Source organism: Kogia breviceps, chromosome 17 (assembly GCF_026419965.1).
Source record: "Kogia breviceps isolate mKogBre1 chromosome 17, mKogBre1 haplotype 1, whole genome shotgun sequence".
Classification (NCBI taxonomy): domain Eukaryota; kingdom Metazoa; phylum Chordata; class Mammalia; order Artiodactyla; family Physeteridae; genus Kogia; species Kogia breviceps.
Window position 1 is genome coordinate 57,228,192 of NC_081326.1, and position 12,995 is coordinate 57,241,186.

Here is a 12,995-nt window from a genome sequence, read left to right on the forward strand (position 1 = left end):
TTTACTAAACGTGGGAGGAGGCACCAGGGAGATATGAAATGGCCAGTAACTGCTACTTAACAACCGCTGAATCTGCCTGGCACACAGTGCCATGTGCGCTTAAAACTCCATCATCCCAGCAACACTGCGAGGTTGGAACTATTGCTTTTTCCATTTTATCAAGGAGGAAGTGATAATCAAAGGGGCCATGCAAGTGGAGCTGTCAAGATTCTTGTCCAGAGCTGAGTGTAGTCTGGCTTTTGAGACCCTCCCAAGGTAATCAGGGAGACCCAGACATAAGTGAATAAATTTGATATTATAACAGAAAGTGTAACAGAAGCCTGTATGAAGCACTAGTGATGCTTTCTACAAGCGTCAGACAAAGAAGGCTTCCTTGAGGACCTGACCCCAGGTTCTTTCTGTTTCACCTGGAAAAAAGCCCTCATTTTGTGCCTCACATTCTACGTAGACAAGTTGGGTGATCTGGAACACATTACTCCACTCTATTTGGTCCTGATTTTACTCATTTGAAAATGAGAGAAAGAGTGGAGTGGCCTCTAAAACATTCCTCTAACTTGGAAACTCTATTCTACTCCAATCCTGCCTGCTTGTAACTGGACTCTCCATCGCTCACCTCTGACTTAAGTTCAATTAGCAGCATGAATCTAACAGCCCAAACATTCTTTGTTTCTCTCTTTCTTCCTCTCTCCGCCCCCTCTCCCCACACTTCCTCCTTCCCTTTTTTTCTTCCCCTTTTTATTCAGCTTTATTATTGTGCCTCCTGGGTGTCAGGCATATTCTAGGCATGTGTTGAGCATCAACTTTGAAGTGAACATCTTGCAATGAACATGAAAGATGGGGTTCTAGCTCTCATGGTGTTTATGCCCTGGATGGGAGGAGGGGCAGATAAGTCAATAAGATACTCTAATATAATGTGATCAATGCTGTAGTGGGGGGAAATTCAGAGTGCTAAGGGGGCAAACAGGAGGCACACGAATGACAAAATCAACATCCATTCATGATAAAAACTGTCATTAAAGTGGGTATAGAGGGAACATATCTCAACATAATAAAGCCCATTTATGACAAACCCACAGCTTACATCATACTCAATGGTGAAAAACTGAAAGATTTTCCTCTAAAATCAGGAACAAGACAAGAATGCCCACTCTCTTAAGACAGTATTGGAAGTCCTAAACACAGCAATCAGATAAGAAAAAGAAATAAAAGGCATCCAAGGTGGAAGGGAACAAGTAACACTGTCACTATTTGCAGTTGACGTGATACTATATCAAGAAAACCCCTTAAACTCTCCACCAAAAAACTGTCAAAACTAATATATGAATTCAATAAAGTTGCAGGATGCAGGATTAATGTGCAGAAATCTGTTGCTTTTCTATGCACTAATAATGAACTATCATAAAGAGAGGCAAGTAATAAATCTCATTTAATATCACATCAAAAAGAATAAAATATCTAGGAATAAAATTAACCAAGGAGGTGAAAGACCTATACTCTGAAAACAATAAAACACTGATGAAGGAAACTGAAGATGATACAAAGAAATGGAAAGATATCTCATGTTCATGGACTGAAAGAATTAATATTGTTAAAATGTCCATACTACCCAAAGCAATCTACAAATTAATTGCAATCCTTATCAAAATACCTATGACATTTTCACATAAATAGAACAACCCTAAAATTTATATGGAACCACAAAAGACCCTGAATAGCCAAAGCAATCTTGAGAAAGAAAACAAAGCTGGAGGTATCATGCGCCCTGACTTCAGATTATACTACAAAGCTATAGTAATCAAATCAGTATGGCACTGGCAAAAAAAAACACCCAGACACATAGATCAATGGAACAGAAATAAACTCACACACTTATGGTCAATTCATCTATGACAAAGGAGGCAAGAATACACAATGGAGAAAAGATATTCTTCTCAACAAGTGGTGCTGGGAAAACTTGACAGTTATATGTAAAAGAATGAAATTTGAACATTTTCTCAAACTGAATACAAAAAGAAACTCAAAATGGATTAAAGGCCTAAATGTAAGACCAGAAACAATAACACAGGCAGAACACTCTTTGACATAAATTGTAGCAGTATTTTTTTTGGATCTGCCTCCCAAGACAAAGGAAACAAAAGCAGAAATAAACAAATGCAGCTTAATTAAACTTAAAACCTTTTGCACTGCAAAGGACACCATTGACAAAATGAAATGGCAGCCTATTGAATGAGAGAAAATATTTGCAATAATGGGTTAATATTCAAAATATATAATTAGCTATCAACTCAATATCAAAAAAAATAAACAACTGGATTAAGGAACGGGCAGAAGACCTGAAAAGACAGTTTTCCAAGAAGATACACAGATAGCCAACAGGCACATGAAAAGATGCTCAACATTGCTAACCATCAGAGAAATGAAAATCAAAACCACAATGATATAGCACCTCACACATGTCAGAATGGCTATCATCGAAAAGACCAGAAATACGAAATGTTGGTGAAGATGTGGAGAAAAAGGGACCCTCCTACATTTTTGGTGGGAATGTAAATTGGTGTAGCCACTATGGAAAACAATATGGAGGCATACATAATGGCAGTCCCATTTTCCATTCCTACTAGAAATAGAGTAATTCAGTTTCATCATGCCCTCACCAACTTTGGTATTGTCACTATGTTTTATTTTAGCCATTCTGATAGGTATGTAGTGATATCTCACTGCAGTTCTAATTTGCATTCCCTAATGGCTAGTGATGTTGAACATATTCCATGCATTTATTTTCATGTGTAAGTTCTTCAGAGAAATATATGTTTATATCTTTTGCTCATTTTCTAATTGGATTATGTGTTTTCTTCTTAAAAAAAAACTGTTGAGCTTGGAGGGTCGTTTATATGTTCTACATACAATCTCTGTCCTATATGTAATTTGAAAATGTTTCCTCCAAGTCTACTGCTAATCTTTTCATCTTCATTGGGTGTTTTACAGAGGAAGTTTTTAATCTTGATATAAACCAATTTATCATTTTTTTCTTTTGTGAATCTTTCTCTTGGTGTCATCTCTAAAAACTCTTCACCCAGACTTGGACAATACTTTATAATTTTTTCTTCTTGTATTAAAATTTTAAAATAAAATGTGTGTGGTCAAATATGCTTATCTTTTCATTTATGGTTCCACTGGAAGGCCTCTCTATCCCAAAATTATAAAATTATTTGCATGTATTATTTTAGACACAAGTCTTTTTTTTACTAACCTGTCTTTTTTTTAAACATCTTTATTGGAGTATAATTGCTTTACAATGGTGTATTAGTTTCTGCTTTATAACAAAGTAAATCAGTTATACATATACATATGTTCCTATATCTCTTCCCTCTTGCATCTCCCTCCCTCCCACCCTCCCTATCCCACCCCTCTAGGTGGTCACAAAGCACACAGCTGATCTCCCTGTGCTATGCGGCTGCTTCCCACTAGCTATCTATTTTATGTTTGGTAGTGTATATATGTCCATGCCACTCTCTCACTTTGTCACAGCTTACCCTTCCCCCTCCCCATATCCTCAAATCCATCCCTAGTAGGCCTGTGTCTTTATTCCCATCTTGCCCCTAGGTTCTTCATGCCTTTTTTTTTTTTTTTTTCAGATTCCATATATATGTGTTAGCATACGGTATTTGTTTTTCTCTTTCTGACTTACTTCACTCTGTATGACAGACTCTAGGTCCCTCCACCTCACTACAAATAACTCAATTTCGTTTCTTTTTACGGCTGAGTAATATTCCACTTTATATATGTGCCACATCTTCTTTATTCATTCATCTGTCGATGGACACTTAGATTGCTCTTAGATCTTTTTTGACCCACCTGCTAGAGTCATGGAAATAAAAACAAAAATAAACAAATGGGACCTAATGAAACTTAAAAGCTTTTGCACAGCAAAGGAAACTTCAAAGAAGACGAGAAGACAACCCTCAGAATGGGGGAAACTATTTGCAAACGAATCAATGGAAAAAGGATTAATCTCCAAAATACATAAACAGCTCATGCTGCTCAATATTAAAAAAACAAACAACCCAATCCAAAAATGGGCAGAAGACCTAAACAGACATTTCTTGAAAGAAGATATACAGATGGCCAAGAAGCACATGAAAACCTGCTCAACATCACTAGTTATTAGAGAAATACAAATCAAAACTACAATGAGGTATCACCTCACACCAGTTAGAATGGGCATCATCAGAAAATCTACAAACAACAAATGCTGGAGAGGGTGTGGAGAAGAGGGAACCCTCTTGCACTGTTGGTGGGAATGTAAATTGATACAGCCACTATGGAGAATGGTATGGAGTTTCCTTAAAAAACTAAAAATAGAACTACCATATGACCCAGCAATCTCACTACTGAGCATATACCCAGAGAAATCCACAATTTAAAAAGACACATGCAACCCAATGTTCATTGCAGCATTATTTACAATAGCCAGGACATGGAAGCAACTTAAGTGCCCATCGACAGACAAATGGATAAAGAAGATGTGGTACATATATACAATGGAATATTACTCAGCCATATAAAGGAACGAAATTGGGTCATTTGTAGAGAATGGATGGACCTAGAGACTGTCATACAGAGTGAAGTAAGTCAGAAAGAGAAAAACAAATATCGTATATTAATGCATATATGTGGAACCTAGAAAAATGGTATAGATGAACCGGTTTGCAGGGCAGAAATTGAGACACAAAAGTAGAGAACAAACGTATGGACACCAAGGGGGGAAAGTGGCGGGAGGTGGTGGTGCTGGTGGTGGTGGGATGAACTGGGAGATTGGGATAGACAAATGTACACTCATATGTATAAAATGGGTAATTAATGAGAACCTGCTGTATAAAAAAATAAATTAAATTCAAAAAAAATTTCTCTTTTTTGGATGTTTACCTGAATTTTTATGTTTTTCTGAACTGCTTTACTTTCTATTTTCTTCCAATTTACTTGCAAAACTCAGACACACTTTTATCACTCATGGCATCAGATGTGAATCTTAATCTTTAAGCAAAATAAAAGATTTGGTGGGACAACAGATATGTAAATTCAGCCCTTTTATCCTTTATTTTCCTCCAGATATTTGTTGGTACAGATTCATAATATTGGAATTTAAATGACTTTCCCTGACTAGAAAATATATTCCCTCTGACTTGTAGCCTGAGAAATCATTCAAGGGTCTGCTGCTGATGTGGAAAAAGGAGAACACAAAGGCCACATTTGATAATGCTTATCAAAGTCTATTTAATTCCACAGTAAGTGTCCTGTGGCCCTGCAGACTGGCAGTGCAGGGTCTATAGCCTAGAATAACATCCTGCTCTTCAACAGCTATAAAATTAATTCAAAATTTATGGTTCTGGCAAGTATTTCTGGCTTTTAATATGTTAGTTATTAACTAAGAATATTTCACTGGGGAGATTTATTTGACTAAAATGCATTGAAATTACTTGCATCAATGAACTGTATTATAGGTGAAACTCGGTATAAATTATGTAGGAGGAGATTCAAAAATAACAAAAGGACAAAGATTAGAAAAACCAGTCACGCCATCTCTTCCCTTGATTTGATTTTAGTTTATTTTAACTTCCAGGCCAGAACTAGAAAATGGTTCTGGTAGACAGTCAAAATGAAAATGCAAGCGAGGGATTTCTGCATTGACAGTAACTTGTTATCAGACTAACTCTTCTGCTGAGAATAACTACGTAAGTTGAGTTAAAGCACAAAACAAAGGAAAAAGCAGATGTTTGAAAGTAAGTATTAGAAATCAACTAAGATGACCAGAAGAAATATGGGGCCATGATTCAATAGAGAATGAACATACATTATAAGCCCTAAGTTTATCATGGTCTTATCCTCTCATAAGAGCATTTGCTTATACTTAATATGAGCTTTAGAAGCTAAGAAAAAGTGGTGTCCTAGAACTTGTGTCAATCTCATAGGTAGGGAAGACAAAAATTGGAGAACAAGCCTACCAGGGCAGTCACACAAATGTGAGCCCCAAAAGATGTATGCAGTCTCCTCATGAAGCATCTACTAGTTATAAAAGGATGCATGCATGGGGCAAGATGCTCAGAAACTAGAAGAGAGGCAGCTAAGAGGCTAATACCTAAGGAGAAGAGACATCTCTTATCTGGTATTGGACTCACCCTATTGTTATAAATGCATATAAAAGGTGGATAAAGTATGTAAAATAACTATTTGCAGCCATTGGAGAGCAACCAACATAGGGCTTTAATCCTTGAGAGAAGGAAAGCATAAGAGGTAATCTCCATATTCCTGATGCTTTCTCCCTGACAGTAGTTTCCAATTTACAGAGCAAGAACATGGAGCCTGAATAGAGAATTGTGGTATTGCTAAGTAAAAACAGACAGAGATTGAAATTTTAGACTGCCAAGGTGACTGTGATTTGGGAACATGGATCCAGAGGAAAGGCAGCCAAGTTGTTAGGGGGAAAGCTCCCCAAATCTGAGTAAATAAACCCCCTTGTATCTTTGGGTTGAAGCTAAACTACAGGCACAGGGTACAACTCTACGATGCTTAGCTGAGAATACTTGTTGTGAGGCTGACAGCCCAGCAAAGACTTTCAGAAGCTGTTCAGCGCTATGGAGACAGAGTTTGGAGTCAAAACCGAGACAGAGTGGAGAGACCTTAGGAGCACCTTGGAACTTCAGTTTAGATATCAGGAAGGTCAAATTTTAGAGTAAGGACAGTGCCCTAAGAGTATGGGCAAAACTAAAACCTAAGACCCCCACTGATGAAGCCTAAAACTAAGCTTGATAAGATCTATATGATTTGCTTGTCATGTAACTGTCTACACCCAAAAAACTTAATACTCTTGAAAGGAAAAGAACATAATTCAAAGTATCTACAATGTCTAAAAAATTACTGACATGCAAAAAAGCATGAAAAGTGATCAATAATCAAGAGAAAAGACAGAACTAGAACCAGAAATAATCCAGATGTTGTAGTTAGCATTTGAACATATCAAATGGCTATAAATATTATGTTAAAAATAGAAGAAAAGATGGAAAATGTATGACAATATGGAGACTATAAACAAATAATCAGAATCTATAAAAGAAGGAATCAAATTGACATTCTAGAACTGCAAAACATGATATCTGAAATTGAGAACTCACTAAATGAATTTAAAAGCAGAATGTGCAGCAACATGGATGGACCTAGGGATTATCATATTAAGTGAAGCAAGTCAGAAAGAGAAAGACAAAATACCATATGATATCACTTATATGTGGAATCTAAAATATGCGCAAATGAACTTATCTACAAAACAGAAACAGACTCACAGACATAGAGAAGAGCCTTGTGGTTGCCAAGGGGGAGGGGAGATGGGGGAGGGATGGATTGGGAGTTTGGGATTAGCAGATGCAAACTATTATGTAGAGAATGAATAAACAACAAGGTCCCACTGTATAGCACAAGGAACTAAATTCAACATCTTGTGTTAAACCATAACAGAAAAGAATATGAAAGATAATGTATATATATGTATAACTGAATCACTTTGCTGTACAGCAGAAGTTAACACAAAATTGTAAATCAACTATACTTCAACAAAATAAAATTTTTTAAAAAGCAGAATGGACAGAACTCAAAGACATGTTAACAGATAACGCCCAATTTCAAAGACAGTATGGGGCTTCCCTGGTGGCACAGTGGTTGAGAATCCGCCTGCCGATGCAGGGGACACGGGTTCGTGCCCCGGTCTGGGAAGATCCCACATGCCGCGGAGTGGCTGGGCCTGTGAGCCATGGCCGCTGAGCCTGCGTGTCCGGAGCCTGTGCTCCGCAACGGGAGAGGCCACAACAGTGAGAGGCCCGCGTACCACAAAAAGAAAAAAAATAAAAATAGAAATAAAAGACAGTATGTAAAAAAAGAATAAAACATAAAATTAATGAGAATATAATAAAAAAGTTTACATAACTGTACTAATAGTCCCCAAAAGAGGAGAGAGAGAAAATAGAACAGAAACAATACTTGAAGAAATAATGACCAGAATTTCCCAAATCTGATAAAAAGACTATCCCATTAATTTAAGAAATGGAGTGAATACCAAGCAGAACAAATACAAAAAAAACCACACCTGGCAAACTATAGTCAAGATATTAAAATCCAAAAACAAAGAGAAGATATTAAAAGCAGCCAGAGAGAAAAAAATAGATCACAATTAATAGCTAAATTCCTAATGAAAATAACAGAAGACAGAAAACAATCAAATAACATTTGTAAAGTACTGGAAAAATCACCTACAATGCCATATGTGGGAAAATATTTCTGAAAAATTGAAAGCAAAATAAACATATTTTTAGGCAAAGTGAAACTGAAAACCTCATTAGCAGCAGACTCACACTGCAAGAAATATTATGAGAATTCTTCTTGCTGAAGGAAAATGATCCCAGATGAAAGCACAAAAGTGCAGAAAGGAATAAAGTATATCATAAAAGGTAAAATGTGAGTATAAATGAATGTTGACTGTTTAAAACAATAAAACAATAAAGTCTTCTGCAACTCATAACATCAATAAAAGTAAAATATGTGACAACAATAGCACAAAGGACATGAGAACAGAAAAATGGAGATAGTCTCTTTACATTTCTTGTGTTGTTTGGGCAGTGGTAAAGGTAACAATTTAAAGTATATTATAATAGAATAAGAAAGTATACTGTAATTTTAGTGTTACAACTATAAGAATGCTACTAGAAGGTATAATAAAATAGCTAATAGATGAGACAATAGAACACATAAAAGACTTGATTAATACACAGCATGCAGAACTAAAGGAACAAAGAACAATATGATAGACATAAATTCAACTATATCAGTAACTACATTAAATGTATATGGACTAAGACACACCAATTAAACGACAAAAATTGTCAGATTTGAGTAACAAAAAGAAAGAAAAAGACAAACTACATGTAGTTTACAAGAACCACACATAAAATCAGGACATAGATTGTGTTTAAAAGCATGGAAAAACATATAGTACACTAAGCAGAAGAAAGATATTATGTCTACATTTATATCACTCAAAGTAGACTTTAAGGCAGAGAAATATAAGAAATTATAAAAGATATTTGATAATAATAGAGAGTTGACTCACAGAAAGATGTAATCATGTTAAATGTGAATGCACCTAATAACACAGCTTCAAAATACATGAAGTTAAAAATTAACCAAATGCTGCAGAGGGTGTGGAGAAAAGGGAACCCTCTTGCACTGCTGGTGGGAATGTAAATTGATACAGCCACTATGGAGAACAGTACGAAGGTTCCTTAAAAAACTAAAAATAGAACTACCATATGACCCAGCAATCCCACTACTGGGCATATACCCTCAGAAAACCATAATTCAAAAAGAGTCATGTACCAAAATGTTCATTGCAGCTCTATTTATGATAGCCAGGACATGGAAGCCACCTGTGTCCACTGACAGATGAATGGATAAAGAAGATGTGGCACATATATACAATGGAATATTACTCAGCCATAAAAAGAAATGAAACTGAGTTATGTGTAATGAGGTGGATAGACCTGGAGTCTGTCATACAGAGTGAAGTAAGTCAGAAGGAGAAAAACAAATACCCTATGCTAACACATATATATGGACTCTGAGAAAAAAAAATGTCATGAAGAGATTAGTGGTAGGACAGGAATAAAACACAGACTTATTAGAGCATGGACTTGAGGATATGGGGAGGGGGAAGGGTAAGCTGTGATGAAGTGAGAGAGTGGCAGGGACATACATACACTATCAAATGTAAATTAGATAGCTAGTGGGAAGCTGCCACATAGCACAGGGAGATCACCTCTGTGCTTTGTGACCACCTAGAGGGGTGGGATAGGGAGGGTGGGAGAGAGGGTGATGCAAGAGGGAAGAGATATGGAACATATGTATATGTATAACTGATTCACTTTGTTGTAAAGGAAAAACTAACACACTATTGTAAAACAGTTATATTCCAATAAAGATGTTTAAAAAAAAATTAATGAAATGAAAAAGAGTTTTAACTAAATAATGATGCAAACTCAATATATAAAAACTAGTAGTATGTAGCTAAAGCAGTGATGAAGAGAAATGAATAGCTTTAAATGTACATAGTATAAAAGAGGAAACATAAAACCAATCATCTATTATCCAACTTGAGAAATTAGAAAATAATAAATTAAATGCAAATAAGTATAGACTATAATAAAAATAAGAGCAGAAATCAATGTACTAGAAAAAAGGCACATAACTGAGAATATCAATAAAGTAAAAATTTAATCAGAAAATCTTATTAATAATTGAGACTGATAAGAAAAAACTAATTAGAACAGCAGAAATAAGAAGGGACATTAGTAGAGAACCTACAGATAATACCAAGATAATAAGAGGATATTGTGTAAAATGTAGTACCAATACATTTAAAATTTAGAGTTAATGGAAAAATCTCTTGAAAAACACCATGTGCCAAAACTGATAGAAGAAACAGAAAATCTTAACAGCCCCACATCTGTTAAATAACTTGAATCTGTAATTAAAAATCTTCCTCAGACAACAAGGCAAAAATCCTCCAGGCCCAGATAGCTTCCCTAGTGAATTCTTCAGAACTTTTAAAGAAGAAATAAAACTAACCTTACAGAAATTATTCAAGAGAACATAAAATAGAGGGAATATAGAGCAGCTAGATCTCTTATATACTGCTTGTGGGAGTGTAAATTGATGCAATTGCTTTGGAAAACTGTTTTGCACTGTCTACCAAGTCAGAACTATGCAGCCCCATTACCATTTTATAGGGACGCTTGACCTAAGCAAATGTTGCAAAGTGACAGATGCTTACTTTGTTTGACTTACACAGTATGCATTAAAAAAAAAAAGGAAGTGGAAACCCATCAAGATGATGTAGTCAACTGATGCTTTGATGTACCCAAACATATAGCAATGAGAGATAAAATGTAAAAATAGAAAGCTCAGCAGGCATAGCTGGGTTCAAAAACAATGCAAACATCTTTAAGAACTAGAAATGAAACAGACACATGAACAGGTGGTAGGGCTAGAGTGAAGATGCACTGTGCCCTCAACTGGCAGTGATGGCCAGGAATTTTGTTTCTTCAAGGGACTGAGGGTCTTCTACATGAGAGAAGACGTCCCTCCAACACCATTTTTATAAAGCGGGAAAAAATACTGCAGATTACTGTCTGAGTCAAGGTACTTAGAAACAGCCTTGTGACTGGGAGCTGAATGAAACCATCCAATGGCTTGGTAACTGTGTCTTTGTTGTCCTCCATATAATCATAGGGTCTGTGACTTGCCTTGGGTTGAATAGACACCCCCCCCCCCACCAACGCTGCAAAAATCCATGGCCATCCAGAACCTCAGAATGTGACCTTATTTGGAAATAAGGTCTTTGCAGATGTAATTAGTTAAGAATCTGGACACTAAATCATCCTGCATTTAGGGTGGTCCCTAAACCCAATGACCGAGATGTCCTTATAAAATGAGCAGGACACGTAGAGACAAACTGGGGAGAAGGCCACGTGAAGCCAGAGGCAGAGACTGGAGTGACGCAGCTACTACAAGCCCAGGAATGCCAGGAGCCACCAGAAGCTGGGAAGAGGCAAGGCAGGATTCTTGCCTAACTCTTCAGAAGGTGCATGGACTTGCTGACACCTTGATTTCAGGCTTTTGGCCTCCAGAACCATGAGAGTGTAAATTTCTGTTGTCTGAGGGCAGCAAGCTTGTGGTAATTTATTATGGCACGCTGAGGAAACGAATAAATACCCCAAATTGCCAAACCTTAAAAGACCTGGTTCTGGACTGTGGGCTGGGTGTGGGGGGCATATGGAGGCAACTGCAGAGGGAGGCACGTGGGGGGCATGTGGAGAGATGCGCACAGGAAGCAAGAGCAGGGGCTACAGACGGAAGGTAAGAGCGTGTTCACAGGCAGATGTCAGGGAACCGAAGCCCAAACCCAAACCCAAACCCAAACGGCTTCCGTTCAAAATGTGCCTGCAAGCCCCAATCCATACACACATGAAGAAAACTAGCTTTAAGAAAAACAGCAACAGGGCTTCCCTTCCCTGGTGGCGCAGTGGTTGACAGTCCGCCTGCCGATGCAGAGGACGCGGGTTCGCGCCCCGGTCCGGGAAGATCCCACGTGCCGCGGAGCGGCTGGGCCCGTGAGCCATGGCCGCTGAGCCTGCGCGTCCGGAGCCTGTGCTCCGCAACGGGAGAGACCGCGACAGTGAGAGGCCCGCGTACCGCAAAGAGAAAAGAAAAACAGCAACAGAATCAACTATGGAGACATCAATGTACTCCAGATGCAATGAATTCAAGAGCTGTATCTGACAAAGACATTACTTATATTTATCTTGTTAACATATGAGGTTTTCCACATTTACACCATAAATTCTGGGATCGTTTATATTGATCTAGACTTTAAAATAATTATGTTTAGGATGCTTAAAGAGACAAACTAAGGTTTCATAGCAACGCAAAGAAATGATGAAACAAGCTTCCATTTAAAGCTGCATGAACACGTTGCTGTATTTTAACTGTCTGTCTCAGACCCAAGGAGTGTTAGCTTTACTCTTGTGTTAACAGATAGCACTTGGCATTTCTTGAACTTAGCACTAGCCTTAGAGACAGGAGTGGGGCCGATGAGGCGGGGTGGGTAGCGTGAGGGAAACTGGCTCAAATTAATTACCCTGACCCAGGGGACTGGTCCTGGGCTCCGGCACCTATTCATATTTTGTGTAAGGATTTCTAGCCATCCATGCTTATGGTGGGCCCTGACCCCTGACAGTCCAGGTGAGGCTTATAGAAATTCTGACCAGGTTTGTTATAGGACCAAGGGAGCTAATGCAGGCCCTACACCTTTGTCAACCCTGAAGAACTATAGAACTATATACATTGTAAACTTAAAGTGAAGAGCAAGTATTTTATCTCCTTCAATGCACTTG